Consider the following 15749-nt stretch of genomic DNA (forward strand, 5'->3'; position numbering starts at 1 on the left):
GCGTGAATTATGAAAGTTAATTATGACTCCAGCAAATATAATAAATAATTTCAATGTTTTTTTAATGCGCGTGAATTATGAAAGTTAATTATGACTCCAGCAAATATAATAAATAATTTCAATGTTTTTTTAATGCGCGTGAATTATGAAAGTTAATTATGACTCCAGCAAATATAATAAATAATTTCAATGTTTTTTTAATGCGCGTGAATTATGAAAGTTAATTATGACTCCAGCAAATATAATAAATAATTTCAATGTTTTTTTAATGCGCGTGAATTATGAAAGTTAATTATGACTCCAGCAAATATAATAAATAATTTCAATGTTTTTTTAATGTGCGTGAATTATGAAAGTTAATTATGACTCCAGCAAATATAATAAATAATTTCAATGTTTTTTTAATGCGCGTGAATTATGAAAGTTACTTATGACTCCAACAAATATAGTAAATAATTTTAATGTTAATATTTATTTAACGCTCAAGATATTTAAAAGCTATATAAGGCTTTTCCAAATTAGTATATAATATTTTAGTGCTAATATTCATTTAACGCTTTTAAATTAAAAAAAAATAGTTGTGAATGACTTTTCCAAATATTGTAAATAATTTTAATGTTAATGTTTATTTGATGTTTTTGAATTGTAAAAGTTATTAATGATGCTAACAAATATAGTAAATAAATTTTCTGTTTATTTACCAATTGTGAAAACTTATTAATGATTGTTTCTCCTAAAATTGAAATTTAAAAACGAAGAAAAACTTAAATAAAGAAAATGTAAATTTACTAGAAGGGTTTAAAATGGCATTAAATAACATACAACAAAGATAATGGAAAAACATACAACAAAGATAATGCATTTATGCTATGAATTACAGACCTCCGGGAATAATAAGTGATTAGACTCATTTAATTTATTTTCACTTTTCTTCGGAAAATAATTAAACCCAACAAAAGCATTAATTCTGCTCAAAAAATATCTAGCAATAAATTTTACAATTTGAACTATGGAATAGTAAATAGGCCTTTATAAAAGTATGAATCTGTTTATATCTAGGTAACAAATATATGTATTACCCCTTTTTACACCCCCAGGTCTTCAATTGTAAGAATGAAATAGTAATTTCTGATTTTCTTGAAAAGTATTAAATAATTATTTGTTTAAAAGAATCTTTTTACTTTATCCAAGAATTTCTGTCTATCTGTTAATTCTGTTAATCTGTTAGTTCTGTTAATCTGTTAATTCTGTTAATCTGTTAATTCTGTTAATTCTGTTAATCTGCTAATTCTGCTAATCTGTTAATTTTGTTTAGAAAACTCTTTAAGTTGTAATGAAATTTTAAAATTTTGTCAATTAAAAATATGTTATTAACAATAAAAATTACTGCGGTAAGTCATTTTGTCAAAAAAGTACATTTTGTTGGTACAAGAGATTTATATTTGAGTGGCCAAAAGTATTCTCATATTAAAATTTTAAAAGAGAAACTAATTCACGAAAGAAATTATCAAAAATCAATGAATATTAACAATAAACAAAATAAAAAATTTCTTGTTAAATTTTTTTGAAAATTTCTTTTATTATTTCAAATAAATATCTCTTTATAAATTTACATAACTCTTAAAGTATTCAAAGTTAAATACTTTGTCTTCAGTTATGTTTATTTTCTTTAGTTAAAATTTCAATCAGAATTTAAAATAAAACTTAGCGTAAAGATAAAAAAATGCCTTAAAATCAATGCTGTTTCCTTTTTACTATGTGTAAGAAAGATTAAATATTTCAAATATCTGGTTTTTATTTAAATATGATTTTTTCATCCGTCATATTTTGAAAACAATTAAATTATTTTTGAAGAGTACAACATAAAATCAAATTAATTTTGCATAACATATATTAGTTAAATAAAAAAACTTTTAATGGAGTATTTGTATGAGAAAAGAAAGTAATTATGCACTTACCTACAACTTCTCAGAATTATCTATTTTATTTCATAAATTTTTGCTTTATTGTTTGATGGAAAAATCAAAAAGTTAAAAATAAAAAATACTCAAAGCAGCTGATCTATTCAATATTGTTTCAGACGATAACAAAACTAACCAAAAGTTAAACATAAGCGCGTTAAAAAAAAAGATTGAAGAGAAGTTACACATATTTATGACGCACTTTAAAAACAAAAATCAAAAACTATTTTTAAAAAAAAGAGAAAGAGAAAGAAAAAAAAAGCTTACCTTAAACTTAAGTCAACTAAACTTTACAATCCTTTTGCAGACGATAACAAAACTCAACGAAAATTAAACACAAACGATTCCCAATATTATCATCGTTAAACTACATCCATGTCTGGTTGGGTTTTGATCACTAAGAATCTTGTTCTAAATGAAGGCAGTTAAGCCGTAACTGTATCTGTGCCTAGGGATGAGAAGGGAATGAGCCGTAGAGGGAGTCAGTAGGCACGCTTTATGGGCCGTGATTTCCAAGTCAAAGCAACCGAAATGCCTCAATTTTCGTTTGGATTTAGGTTCGTCCTACAACTATTCTCTTCCTCAAGCATGTCATATTCTTTTCCGGATGCACTGAGCTTTAAAGCTTAACCTGTCAAACGATGTCTATTTAGGGAATAATATGGAAATTAAAAAATATGTATATTTAAGAAAATTCAAATGAAAACTGAAAGTCATGAATTTTGTGTCATGCTTAGGTGACCAATATTTATTGTTCTTATATCGGAATGCTTCTTAAGTTTTTGTTTAATCGGACTATGCATATTATTTATTTTTGTTATTTTTTTTATTTGTCTGGTTTATGTTTTCAATGCATCGTGAAATGGATTTATTTATTAAACAATCATTTATTAAAACATTATTACAAAAATGCTAATAAATATTTGATTTTTTGATAAAATCATTTCCTTTAACTATATTTTGTTGGAATTGTGATAATTTTTGGAGATAATGTCTTGATCTTCAAATACTATCGTAAATAAGTCTCAATCTTGTGACGATTAAATTATTTTTAATCACTGTTTCTGAAAGGCTTTTTTTTAAATTTAAAATATTTTGCTATTAAATAAATTTATTGATAAAAAGGATTTATTATTTTCAACAATAATAAAAATTTGGACTTATTCTATTGTATAATTATTTTAACGATATGTTTAGCGGTTATTTTTTAAAATGTCAGTAAAATGATTAAAAAGAAACAAAACAAATAAACTAAATCATTTTTAAATTCAAAAATGCCCTAGGCATTTGAATTCAAAATGTTTACGGAGAGTAATATTTTCTATTATGGTGTTATCATTTTTTTCTTCATAAAATACACAAACTGGTTAAGGGGAAAAAAAGGCATAACATCGGTATTTATTTAAAATATTATCGCAGAAATGGACATGCAAAAAACTTTTTTAACATCAGTTGTTTAGATTGAAAGAAATTACAAACACTCGAATTTTCGTTTTTTATTTAAAACATTTCCCAATGAAGGAAAGTTAAAAAAAATAATTAAAAAAAGATATTGCAAAGTTTAAAAACACTTTTACAGATAAACTCAACGTTTTAAAAGGTTTTAAATTAAAAATAAATCTGGAGTTACATAAATTTTATAAATTGTACTAAATGCTTTACACAATTAAACATTGTCTTTTAATTTAAGTAAGACACTGATGATAAATATTTAAACTTTTATTCAAATGCAAATAAATTTTTTTCAAGAAATATGTGACGAAGTTTGTTTAAAATTGGATATTTCTGATTTTAAGTTACTTAATTAAAAATGATGCGGAAATTTGTATATCTTATTTAAAATATTTTCATACTTACTAAAAAATAATAAATATAACAAATAATTGAAATAATAAATATAACAAATAATTAAAGTAATAAATAATAAATGTAACAAATAATTAAAATAATAAATATAACAAATAATTAAAATAATAAATATAACAGATAATTAAAATAATAAACACAAAGTATAATAAATAAAATAGAAATTTTTTTACATTGAATTATCTTTGGATAAATGAATTTTTTTTGTTTCCTAATATTTAATAGTACATATTTTCCAGATAGTGACTATGGGCCTAATTAAGGTCAGAAATAAAAAATCTTAAAAGAAGAGAAAAAAGATTTCGTTTTTGTGTCCTATTTCATGACCTAAAATATAATCAGCACCAAATATTTCAACACATTAAAGGTTACTCCCAAGAATCGTTGAGATTCTATATAGCCATTTTAGTTTGAGAAAATGAGATTATTAGATCAAAAGTTATTTGTTATATTTGCCCCTGTTCTGAGACTAATGTGTGACAAATACCACTTTTTCATTAGATTTTTATTTATTTATTTTTTTGGAAAAAAAAATCGAAATGAAAATAGTATAAATCATTGCGAAATGGTATAGTCCATTCTTATAACCATGAATAAAGTATCACATTTTTATGTGGTTAAACCATGGATTAAGCCATGGCTTAACCACATAAGTACGGAATGTTTCATTCTACTAAACTTAACTCAGTTTCACGACAGCCCATAGAGGGCCTAGGCCTACTGTGCCCATCTCAGTTTTCTTGACCTTATGCTCTGGGGTGCTGGAGCAGATGTTCCAGGCAGGTGGTCAGCCGAACGCGGAAACCTCAGTGTTTAGTTCCCAAGCATGCTTGGTACTCATTTATCGACCCACTGAAAGGATGAAAAGCTGAACCAACCTCGCCCGGCTCGAGGATCGAACCCAGGACCTGTGCCACGGAGGCCACTACCACTCAGCCTTTTATTCTACACAGAAAAAGAAATTTTGGAAAAAATACCGTTTTGAATGGTAAAGATATTTCTGTTAGCAAAACTAAATTATACGGTATATAAACCACTCATATGGTAATGGTTTGCGTTCATATGATAACTTAGAAAACACGAAAAATTAAAAGACATATTTAACATAAAATATAGTTTTGATTTGCCATGTTTTAAAGGAATTATAAAAAATTACCAAATTTTACCATATTTTCTAAATTTTTATATTATACAGCAACGTTTTATCGCTAATTTTACCAAACTCATTACTCAAGTGCTTCTGTAAAAACTACTGTATTTTTTGGTGTTCCCATAGAGCCAAAGTCCTGGTAAATTTTACCATATTCTGCAAGTTTTGATCATGTTATCCCTTCTCTACACTAAAGAAAACATTTTTTTCCCCTTAGATTTTGTTTTGGTTCTTTTCTGAAACTGTTATCTAACGATGTGAGTAAGATTGAGTTCATCCATAAAATTGAATGATTGTAAAAGTAATCGCGAGTGTTTATGCGCATAAAAAAAAAACCACAACTGAGTTTTCTCATTTCACTCGAAATTGAAATCGTAACACTTTCATTAAGGAATTATCGAAGTGAAAACTTTTAGACCAATTCAAGTCTACTTACTTTTTTTTCTTTAAAAATCGATTGATGTATTTTTTTTACTCGGTCTAAAAGGAATGGAATATTCGTATACAAAAATTTTCTCGCCCGTGTTATTTCAGATTTTTTTTCGGTCCATAAATTTCGAAGCATATTTTTTTTAAGGATGTATCATATAATAAAAGGGTTACTTGCTGACAAATGGCTATTACTGATTCAATTAAACTACTTTAACACTTCGGTTTAATCGATAGTTAAAGGAAATAACGTCAATTAGTTAAAATGGTTTTAAAAACTATTCTAAAGGTGAATTGATATTAGTATCAAACCCTCAAGAGGTTCGGATCATTTTAAAAATTACAATGAAAGCTGTTTCCATTGAAATATTAGAAAACATGGTGTTCATTGTGTTTTCGTTCCCACCAGCCCCTTGTCATCGTAAAAAGATTTATATTTAGAGGGATAAAAATTCAAAATGTTGTTTATTTAAATTCAATTACTTAAGAAATTTACAATAATTTTTTGATCAGTTTATTTTTGCCGAAAATTTCATTATTATTCATTGCATTTTGATACTAACAACTAATGATTAAAATATGATATTAACTAATAATTATAATTTGATATTAAATCATAATTATAATTTCCGATTAAATCCTTATTATAACTTGATATTTAAAAATAATTTAATTTTAATTTGATATTAAAGCATAATTATAAACTGATATCAATTTGATTTAATTTTTTCTCCTCGTCGCTGACTCCATGAAGCTTATACGTTTTTTTCGGAAGAATGCTGTGCTAAACGGAATATATGCTATAATTTTCCTTTTATTTGCATAATTTTAAACACAATAATAATAAGAATCGTTTTACGGCCCCGTGCAAAATTCTCAGCTCTTGGTAGACAGATCAGTTTTTCAGCAGTCCAACTTCAAAGGGAGCCCCAGGTCCCACGAGGAATTCTTCAAGATTCCAGCTCCGCCAACACTAATACAAATTCAGAAATACAATGCTAGCTTTAGATTTTTGTACTGTTATGGATTTAAAAATAACAGTGACAACAAAATAATGCCTATAGTCGCAAATAATCAGATTGGAAAGGCATGTGTTACTTTCAAACCATAAATTAGTATTAACCACAATTAGTTTTTCCCAAATTTATGACTTTCGTATATTCTTTCAAAGTTTTTCGTAACGCTGTGTTCCACTAATAAAAAAAAATGAATGTACTTTTTATTATAAAAAATTATACAAAAGTTAAAAATCACAACTGCCAGGCTATTGACACCACTTATCGTTGCAAAAAATAACTCTGCAAAAAATAGCCTGGAGGTACGCGTACCACACTTTGGGAAACATTGATGCACATTAATAATTAGCCAAAATATGATTGATGTTATTTTTTTGTTCAATATACTCTATTTGGGTTTTGCTATAATAATAACCATCTATTATTAAAAACTAAATAATCCCCGGTTAAAGTTAAATTTTGTGCTTCATAAAAAATTTGTTTATTAATTAAAGAAAATTTTGTTTTTCTTTGATCCCCCAGCTTAGTAATATATTTCTGAGATTTTTACCTGTATACTTTGTTCATTATTAAGTATCAGTTATCCAAAATATGATTGATGTTTTTCTCACCAATTCACTCTAATTGAGAATTGTTATAATGATAACCATTGATTATTAAAAACCAATTAGTCCAATTAAAGTGAAATTTTGTTTTTTATAAAAAATTCACTTACTAAAATGAAGAAACTACTTTTCTTTAATCGTCAACTTAGTAAAATATTTTTGAGAGTCTTACCTGTATAATTAGTTTATTTTTGATTTATAAATAGTTTTGATTTTCACGTATAAAATGTGAATTTTATTTCTTCAATACTTCCTGTAATTTTTACAAATTTCACTTTTGAGTAAGAAAAACATTTTTATTTTGTTAAACAATTGTTTGGAGAGAAGCTCCGTCAAAAATGCATTCATGTTATCACCTGAAGAAGTCCTATATTACATTCATGTTTCTTTTGTTCTATTTTAATTTGATTATTATTATTTTTATTGCATTTATGTTTCTTTTGTTCTATTTCAAAGTATTTATTATTACTTATTGCATTCATGTTTCTTTTGTTCTAGTTCAATTTAATTATTTTTCTTATTGCATTCATGTTTTTTTTATCCGATTTTAATTTAATTATTTTTATTGCATTCATGTTCTTTTTGTTCGATTTCAATTTAATTATTATACTTATTGCATTCATGTCTTTTTTGTACTATTTAAACAATTTATTGATCCTTATTTCAGTCATACATTTTTTTTGTTGTTGTTCTATTTCATTTAAATTGGTATTATTTTCTAATTTTTTATTAATATTTTTTTAAGTTTCAGTAGGATAAATTTTGTGTCATTCTTTCTCAAATGCCTGTTGTATTTTTTTTTGTCTCTGTGTCTCTGTTGTATCTCTGTAATATAAGTGTATCTGTTGTATTTTTTTTAATACTACGTCCTCAATTTGATTGGTAACAGAGTTATACTTAATTTGTGCACTAAACGTACTAACTAATATATTATTATTATTATTATTATTATTATACTAGGAGGCTCCGCCCCCTGCTCGCTAACGCTCTCCAACCCCCGAGAATTGCTACACAATCCTATGTGGTTCACGCCGTGAACCATGGCTCNTGATCGTGCTTTCTGTATTACTTAATTATTTTTCATTTGTTATGCCAGGTTAACTGTGAATGATATACGTAATCGTGATTGCATAGGCGAACTTCTTGATCAAATAGTATTTTTTACGTTTATTTGAAACCACGAGCTTATTTTGTTTATAGATGTTTTTAAAACTTGTTACTTTAAAACTAAATAATTTGAAATCAAAAGTTATTTAAATAAAAATAAAAGTTTTGTGCTGTAAAGCAAATTAACAAAATGATGCCAATTCGTTGATGATAAACATAAGAAAAAGCCAATATTGTTATTGACGCCAATAATAATTAATTTTGCTAAGAGTTACTAATTGAAGTAATATAATAGGCTTTGTACAAAAAGGCAAAATTATTGGAGAAATGGTACTAGTTCGTTTAAGAGAGCTTAAAAAACGTCCATCTATTATTGATGTCAATGATGCTTAACAATTTTGGTAATAGTTATTAATTGAAATAAAAAAGCAACGTACTAAAAAGCAAAATTAATGAAGAAAATACACTTATTCGTTATGGGTAAAAAAAAGTCGCTTTACTATTTTTGAAGCCAATGATGCTTAGTTTTGGTACTAGACACTACTGCCTTCATGGTAATTGGTGTAGTTTTAATAGTACCCAATATCTGAAGTATGTGCAAAGTATTATTTGGAGCCTATTACAACTGCACCAACACTGTACATTTTTATGATAGATGCCGAGAAAATAGGTTTTTACATCCTCTCAAAGAAATAAGTACACGAGAAACTAGTTTGATAATGGTACACTTTAAATATCATTGAATTGCCTCGAGCTACAGTGCTATGTTGATACTGAACACAGTTCCTCTTTTGATCTTTATTTCGATGAAATGTTTTAGTAAATGCGTCTTTTGCTTAGTCCAGTGTTTCCTAAACTTACGACTTTTGTGTAACCTTTCTAAAATTTTCATAGAGCTGTGTACCACTAATAAAGAAATTAATGTATTTTTTACTATAAAGAAATTGCACAAAAATTAAAAAATCACAACTGGCTGTCGACACCGCTAATTTTTAACTGTTAACTCTGCAAAAAAAAGCCAATAGAAAAATACGTAATCGTAAATTTTCATGGTTAGCTTTGTTTTTAAGTAAAATTTTTTGGAATTTTTGTTTGTTGCAAGATATTTCGCAAAAGAACTCTAACCACCACTAAACAGTTCCCGTACCGCTGGGGGTACGCGTACCACACTTTGGGAAACACTGGCTTAATCTAATAACTCAAGGTCTCCGGGAGGAGCAATAAATAATAATGGATAAAAAACATTGGGATCATTTTAGCTTTATTATCTGTGCATGTTTTAGTCTTACAATTTTGTGCATGATATTGTACTGTCGCTCAGTACTGATTTAGTGATTCTTTTTTTTTCTTCTTCTTACCCCGTATGAAACAAGGGGATTCAGCTAGTAATAGGTATTTTTAATTGCAATGCTAAACACCTAGTTTAAAGTTATTGCCACGAACATACATTTTTTGAACTCATTACATAAGTATGTTGCGTGACAATTAACTATTACCCTGAGAAGTAAATTATGACGCACTGTTAAGAGCTGCCAACGTGTCAACTCATCGTACGTTAACAAAAAAAAAATGAAAACAGCTTTAAAATAAGCATCACAAATTAATAAAGAAAAACATATCCTGGGCTTTACTTTACAAGGTCACGAAAAAATATTACATTTTGACAATAATAATTGCGACGACAAATGGGAAGTTTCCTTTTCAACGATTATGGAGGTTTTTAGGAAAATGTCAAAGTGTCTGCTTTACGCTCTAATGATACTCAAAGCTCCGTATTCTGATCGATTCCAATTATGCCTAAAGCGGAAGCGCTTAGAAGGGATTACCCTATTGCTACCCCATCCTCACTTGAAATTGTTTGCTTCAGCTCGCAAATTGAAGGTAGTGTTTCAAATCCGTGAACATATAGTAAGACTCTTAATCTTGCCAAGAGCATCAGAAAGATCATTAGATTCAACAGATAAAATGACTAATTTTAAATTGCAAGCATTTTTATAGGGCATTTTCTCCTCTATTTGTCGACATTTACTCAAATAGTTTTAGTTTTAAAATATTTTGTTTATCTGTATCAATTTGATAAGAAATAGTTAGCATTCGCAGTATTATCTTACTCTAACTTATGGTTATTGATTTATATGATTAAATTTAAGAACAAGGATTTTTTGGAGTTCGTTTTAAATCTCTTTGCTGATAAGTAAAATAAAAGCATTTATTTTAAAGGAGAATAATTTTGTCTAATGTATATACATTTAATATTTTTGTGCTTTTAGAATTAAAATTAAACCTACATATGGGAAAATTATATATAAAAAAAGAAGAAATCAAAGCTAATGTCTATGTTGTTGGCTTATGCTTTAAGTTCCGTTGCTGATAAGTAAAATAAAAACATTTATTTTAAATGTGAATCGTTTTCGTCTTAAGTTGATGCATTTATTATTCCTGCGAATTTTAGAATGAAAATTAAGCCTACATTATAGGAAAATGATAAAAAAAAGACATTAAAACTAACATCTATGTCTCTTGCCTACGTTTTAAATCCCACTACTAATAAGTAAAATAAAAGCATTTATTTTAAATGTGAATTATTTTCGTCTGAAGTTAATGTATTTATTAATTTTGTGATTTAGAATAATAATTAAACTTATATATAGGAAAATGATAAAAAAAAAGGGACGAAATCAAAACTAATGTCCATGTGGGCAGTAGTTCGGCAATCTATGACTGCCAAGCAGAGATACAGAGTAAATAGTTAAAATGTTCGACTCAAGCTCCAGATTTTTCTGAGAGTTCGATTTCAACCTATTTAAAAATACCTCGAAAAACATTAATATAGCTAATAATAAGTAAATATTCATTTCAGTTTATGCATGATTAGAATTGAAGGTATTTTATTTAAAATTTACACTCGATATTATAATATAGAAATCGAAGAAAACTATACAAAATATAGAAAGCCATTGTGAGAGAAAAAGGCTAGATATCGTATTTTATATTCGCAAATTTATGAACATCTTATTATTGGGGATTATTCTGGTACTAAACTAAACTCAGTGGCGCGACAGCCCATTGAGGGCCAAGGCCTTCTGTGCCAACCTCAGTTTTCTTGACCTTGGGCTCAGGGGTGCAGGAGCAGATATTTCGGTCAGGTGGTCAGCCAAACGTGGAACCCCAAGTGTTTAGTTCCCAAACGTGCTTGGTACTCATTTATCGACCTGAAGGGATGAATGGCTGAGTCAATCTTGCCCGGCTCGAGGATCGAACCCAGGACCAGTGGCATGGGAGCGCAAAGCACTACCACTCAGCCACCGGGCGTCTGGTGCTAGGAAACTATTATAAATGATCTATATGATTAAACCCTTTTAATTAACTATTCAAATGAGCTAAATGAATTTGGTTTTTTGAATATAGGTATTTCTCAACAGTCTAATCAAACATGGCCTCAAAAACCCTCAAATATGATATAAATGTGTTATATGGTAAAATTCGAATAATAGTCACAAAATATTTTGTGTTTTTTATCACAAAATATTTTTATTTATTCAATATTTTTGTTCAGATACTTATTATCAATAATTGTTTCAGTAATTTTCATAAGATAAAGAACTTTGTTTTTTCTTTCATTGATGTAAGGGTTTTAAGGATAAATCAATAATGAAAATGTTGATGGTTATTTTATTCATGGCTTCTTAACTATACTAGTTCCACACGTTCTGCTAGTTCTACACGTAAAGGTAAAAAATGTTCTTTACCGTAGACTTTGTTGTTAATTGGATGGACATCCTACTACCGGTTATTTTACCGTAACATTATAATTAGAATTCTAACTGCATGAAAACCAGAGAGGGTTAAATGCAAAAGTGATATACTAAAGTTATTAAACTTGTTTAAGGAACTTTACGGCTACGAATTTAATATATATGGATTACAAACTAGAGATGGGAATTTTTCGTGGCAAATATACGGAATTTAATAATTATAGAAGTGTTGAAAACTCGAGGTGATAATTTGTTAAAGAACAATGTAAATGCAAAAAAAAAAAAAATTAAATTAAGCTATTAAATTCTAAGTTACATTCTCAATTAGCATCATTATTTAAAATGCTAAATGTTAACTTGCATATTCATTCAAAATATTAAAGCTAAAGTAGCTTATTTTATTCTAGTAGCTAATTTTAGTAAACATCCATTCCAGTAACTAATTTTAGTAACATTTATCAATTTTTAATATTTTATTTAAATTTCTAAGAAAACGTGACCTGTGACGTAGGCTACAGCACGCCTAATTGAATCTGTTTTAAATCACATAGTTCGCTATAATCACATCACTTTCTCCTGCGTTTCAAGTACCCAAGTTAATAACACATAATATTATTTTAGATTATGCGTGAAAGATAAAATGTTACTCAAATTATAAAAACAAGCATTATTATATTAACCTTGTACTATAATTCATTTACTATATTATAAAATAACACCATTTAATGTAAATAGGATTTTCAACATTGCCTAGAAATACAAATCTGAATTTTGTTCAGTAAAAATGAAATCAAATTCTGTAATGAATATCGAGTATGAAAATGAAAAGATCAAGTTTTTGTAGAAACTAATATAGAGTTTTTATTTTTAGTCTTAAAATGTTCTTCAGATTTTTTCTTCTTCTTCATATTACTTTATTTCTACTTTCACAAAGATCATTTAAGCATGAAAGAGCAGATTTTTAGGGTAAAACGTTTTTTAAACAATGTTTTTATTTATTTTTTCGAGGTCGTTAGCCGTGAGAAAATTTACTAAGTTGAGTGAGCGTAGTGGAAAAATAGTACAATTTAAAAACACATTCTAGAAAGGCCAATTCGCGTTTTAGCATGTTTAATTTTGTCTTGACATGCTAAAAATGATTCAATTTGCAAGAAAGCTGAGTTTACTTTATGGAGTGGAACAACTATACACCATAAAATTATATAGTTATCAGTGCTATAATAGCATGCGACTTGTTAAGATGGGATGGTATAAACATGACACCAGATGCATAATTTGAAACAGCGATTCCCAATTTTTTTCCGGCTACGGTAATAATCAACTTTCTTTAGGCGGACACCCAATCTTATAAATAAAATTTGTTAAGTTAATTGTGAACCTTTCTAACTCATAAAAAACCATTTTTAAAATATTTAAATGAAGATTTTAAAGATAAGAAATGTCAAGATTTTAGATTTTAAATCGTTTATCATTAATGTTCTTAAATTACGTTTTATGTTCGACAGTTAAAATTTACAATACTTGTTCTATATTCAGTCTAGTTGAGAATTTGTTCTGGTGTAAATGAATGAATTAATAAAATAAGCTATTATGGTTTACTTCGAGATGATTAGGAAAACATATTTCTTTATTAAAGAATTATATTATTTTGCTTTGAAAAGCGTGATGGGAAATACTAATGCAATATTTTATTAATGCTTGTCCTTTTCATAGTTTGTTCAATATATTGTTATTAGAAATATCACATTTTCTTTTAAAAAAGTGCCATTTCATTGGTATTTTAGTTGAAATAATTTTATAAAAGCAACCGAAAGATTAAATAAATTATGAATTATAAGTTGATTCTAAATTTAACCAGAGGTTCCAAAACTCATAACTTGCCAACTCGCGGAACCCCTTTCACTCTTAAACGGAACCCTAAAGTTCCTTCAAATGCCATTTGGGAGCAGCTGACCTAAAAAATCTAATCGTAATCAAAACTTCATACTTACAAATGAAATAGAAGGAATTGAAAAATTTCGGATTTTCTTTTAAGCTATAAGATGATGATAAGAGATTTTATGAGGCATTTTAAAGCTATATGAATACTGAAAGCCTGCCAAGGTAATTTGAAAAAACAAATATTAAGAATTTTAGACACATAAAAATGAAGAAAGATGGAGAAGTTATTTTTGAAAAGCAAATAATTTCATTCCTACTGAATTACTGATTACTTAAGAGGGTAATATTAATTTGTAAAACCAAATTTTAAGAATTTTAAAACTGTAAAAGTACTGAAAGCTAGAGAGGATATTTTTTAAAAAGCAGGCATAAAGAATTTATGGGTGATTCTCACGAAATATGACAATTTATAGTCCCTTGCTCCAAGATCTAATACTATATGCTACTAAAAGAACTTTTCAAAATTTTTTTAATAAATAGCATTGCTGTTAGCATTTTAAAATGACTTTGCATTGACTGTTTTGTATATTTAAAAAATTCAATTGAATTTCAAAATATCATTTTCCTGGTAAGTCGCAGACAATATTTCCAATAATAACTAACTTCAAAACTTCCCATTAATTATTCAATATCTAATTTTTTTTATCTCAACCATTATAAGCATTTCTGGAATATACGCAGAGGGTATTATTTACAAAAACTTTGTTGAAAAAAATTTTTTCTGTCAATTATTTGTTTGCCACACGAAATTCTGTCATTTTCCTGGCTACTTTTATTTAGTGATTTATAACCAAAATAGATAAATTGAAGTAAAGTTAAATGCTATAAAAGGGCAAATTTCTCATTATCCTGGCTGTCATTTTCTGGCTTATGAATCACAGGACATTGACGTGCTACCAGAAAATTTTATAAACAGTATATAGTAAAGAGGGAAAGCAAATATTAACCTAATACCAAGTTTATACAAGATTGTAATATGCTTGAATGTAATCAAAGTTATTTATTTATTTAATGATTGATTATTATACGCAATTTTATTCTATACGTATCAGCAACAAAAACATTTTTGATTCTTTCTACAGTGGATGAAAGAATTAAGTTAAATAATTCATGGTCCATCTAACACAAAGGCTTAAGTTGAGTTACTTACTATTAAGCTTAAAATCACTGTTTTTTAAACTTCTAAGCTAATATGTCATTTTCCTGGCATTCAAAATTTAATGAATTTCAATTTTTTTCTTGAGCAAATGTCAATAAACTACACTGCTGTCTGTAAGATATTGATAAATGTAATCAAATAAATACACAAAAAAAATTTAGATTATTTTGAAGACTAAATTTGAAGAAATTTTTTGTTCTGAATTGTCATGTCTCCAGAGAATCACCTTTATACCTATCGGTGTACTGATTACTGGAGAAGGTAATATTAATTTGTAAAAATAAATTTTTAGGAATTTTAAAGCTGTAAAAGAGCGAACATTATAGAAGATATTTTTTAAAAGCAAATACAAATAATTTTACACCTATCAAAGTACTGATTACTAGAGCATGTAATATTAATTTCTAAATTAAATTTTAGGAATTTTAAGCCTGCAAAAGTACTAAAAGCTAGAGAAGATATTTTTTTAAAGAAAATGTAGCAAATTTTATGCCTATCGAAGTACTGATTACTAGAGGAGATATTATTAATTTGTAAAAATAAATTTTAGGAATTTTAAAACTATAAAAATATTGAAAATTAGAGGAGATATTTTTAAAAGTAAATATGAAGAATTTTACGTCCATTGAAGGACCTGATTACTAGAGAAAATGATAGTAATTTCTAAAAACAAGTTTAAGAAATTTTAAATCTTTACTGAAAACTAGACAAGAAAACTTATAAAAGCAATTAATACGAGTTTTTGAAGCTTCAGAAGTGT

The 15749-nt window shown here is 27.2% G+C and overlaps 1 protein-coding gene across 1 annotated transcript in view; it reads right to left on the bottom strand.

Moving 5' to 3' along the window:
• The window catches only part of LOC107445200 (uncharacterized), a 22798-nt gene extending 20365 nt beyond the window's left edge, over nucleotides 1-2433 (bottom strand). Inside the window, exon 1 of the mRNA XM_016059545.4 lies at nucleotides 2229-2433. The gene's annotated coding sequence lies outside the window, so the exon portion shown is untranslated. The remainder of the gene's footprint in view (nucleotides 1-2228) is intronic.
• Nucleotides 2434-15749: the final 13316 nt, after the last annotated feature.

The sequence above is a fragment of the Parasteatoda tepidariorum genome, chromosome 2 (genome assembly GCF_043381705.1).
Source record: "Parasteatoda tepidariorum isolate YZ-2023 chromosome 2, CAS_Ptep_4.0, whole genome shotgun sequence".
Classification (NCBI taxonomy): domain Eukaryota; kingdom Metazoa; phylum Arthropoda; class Arachnida; order Araneae; family Theridiidae; genus Parasteatoda; species Parasteatoda tepidariorum.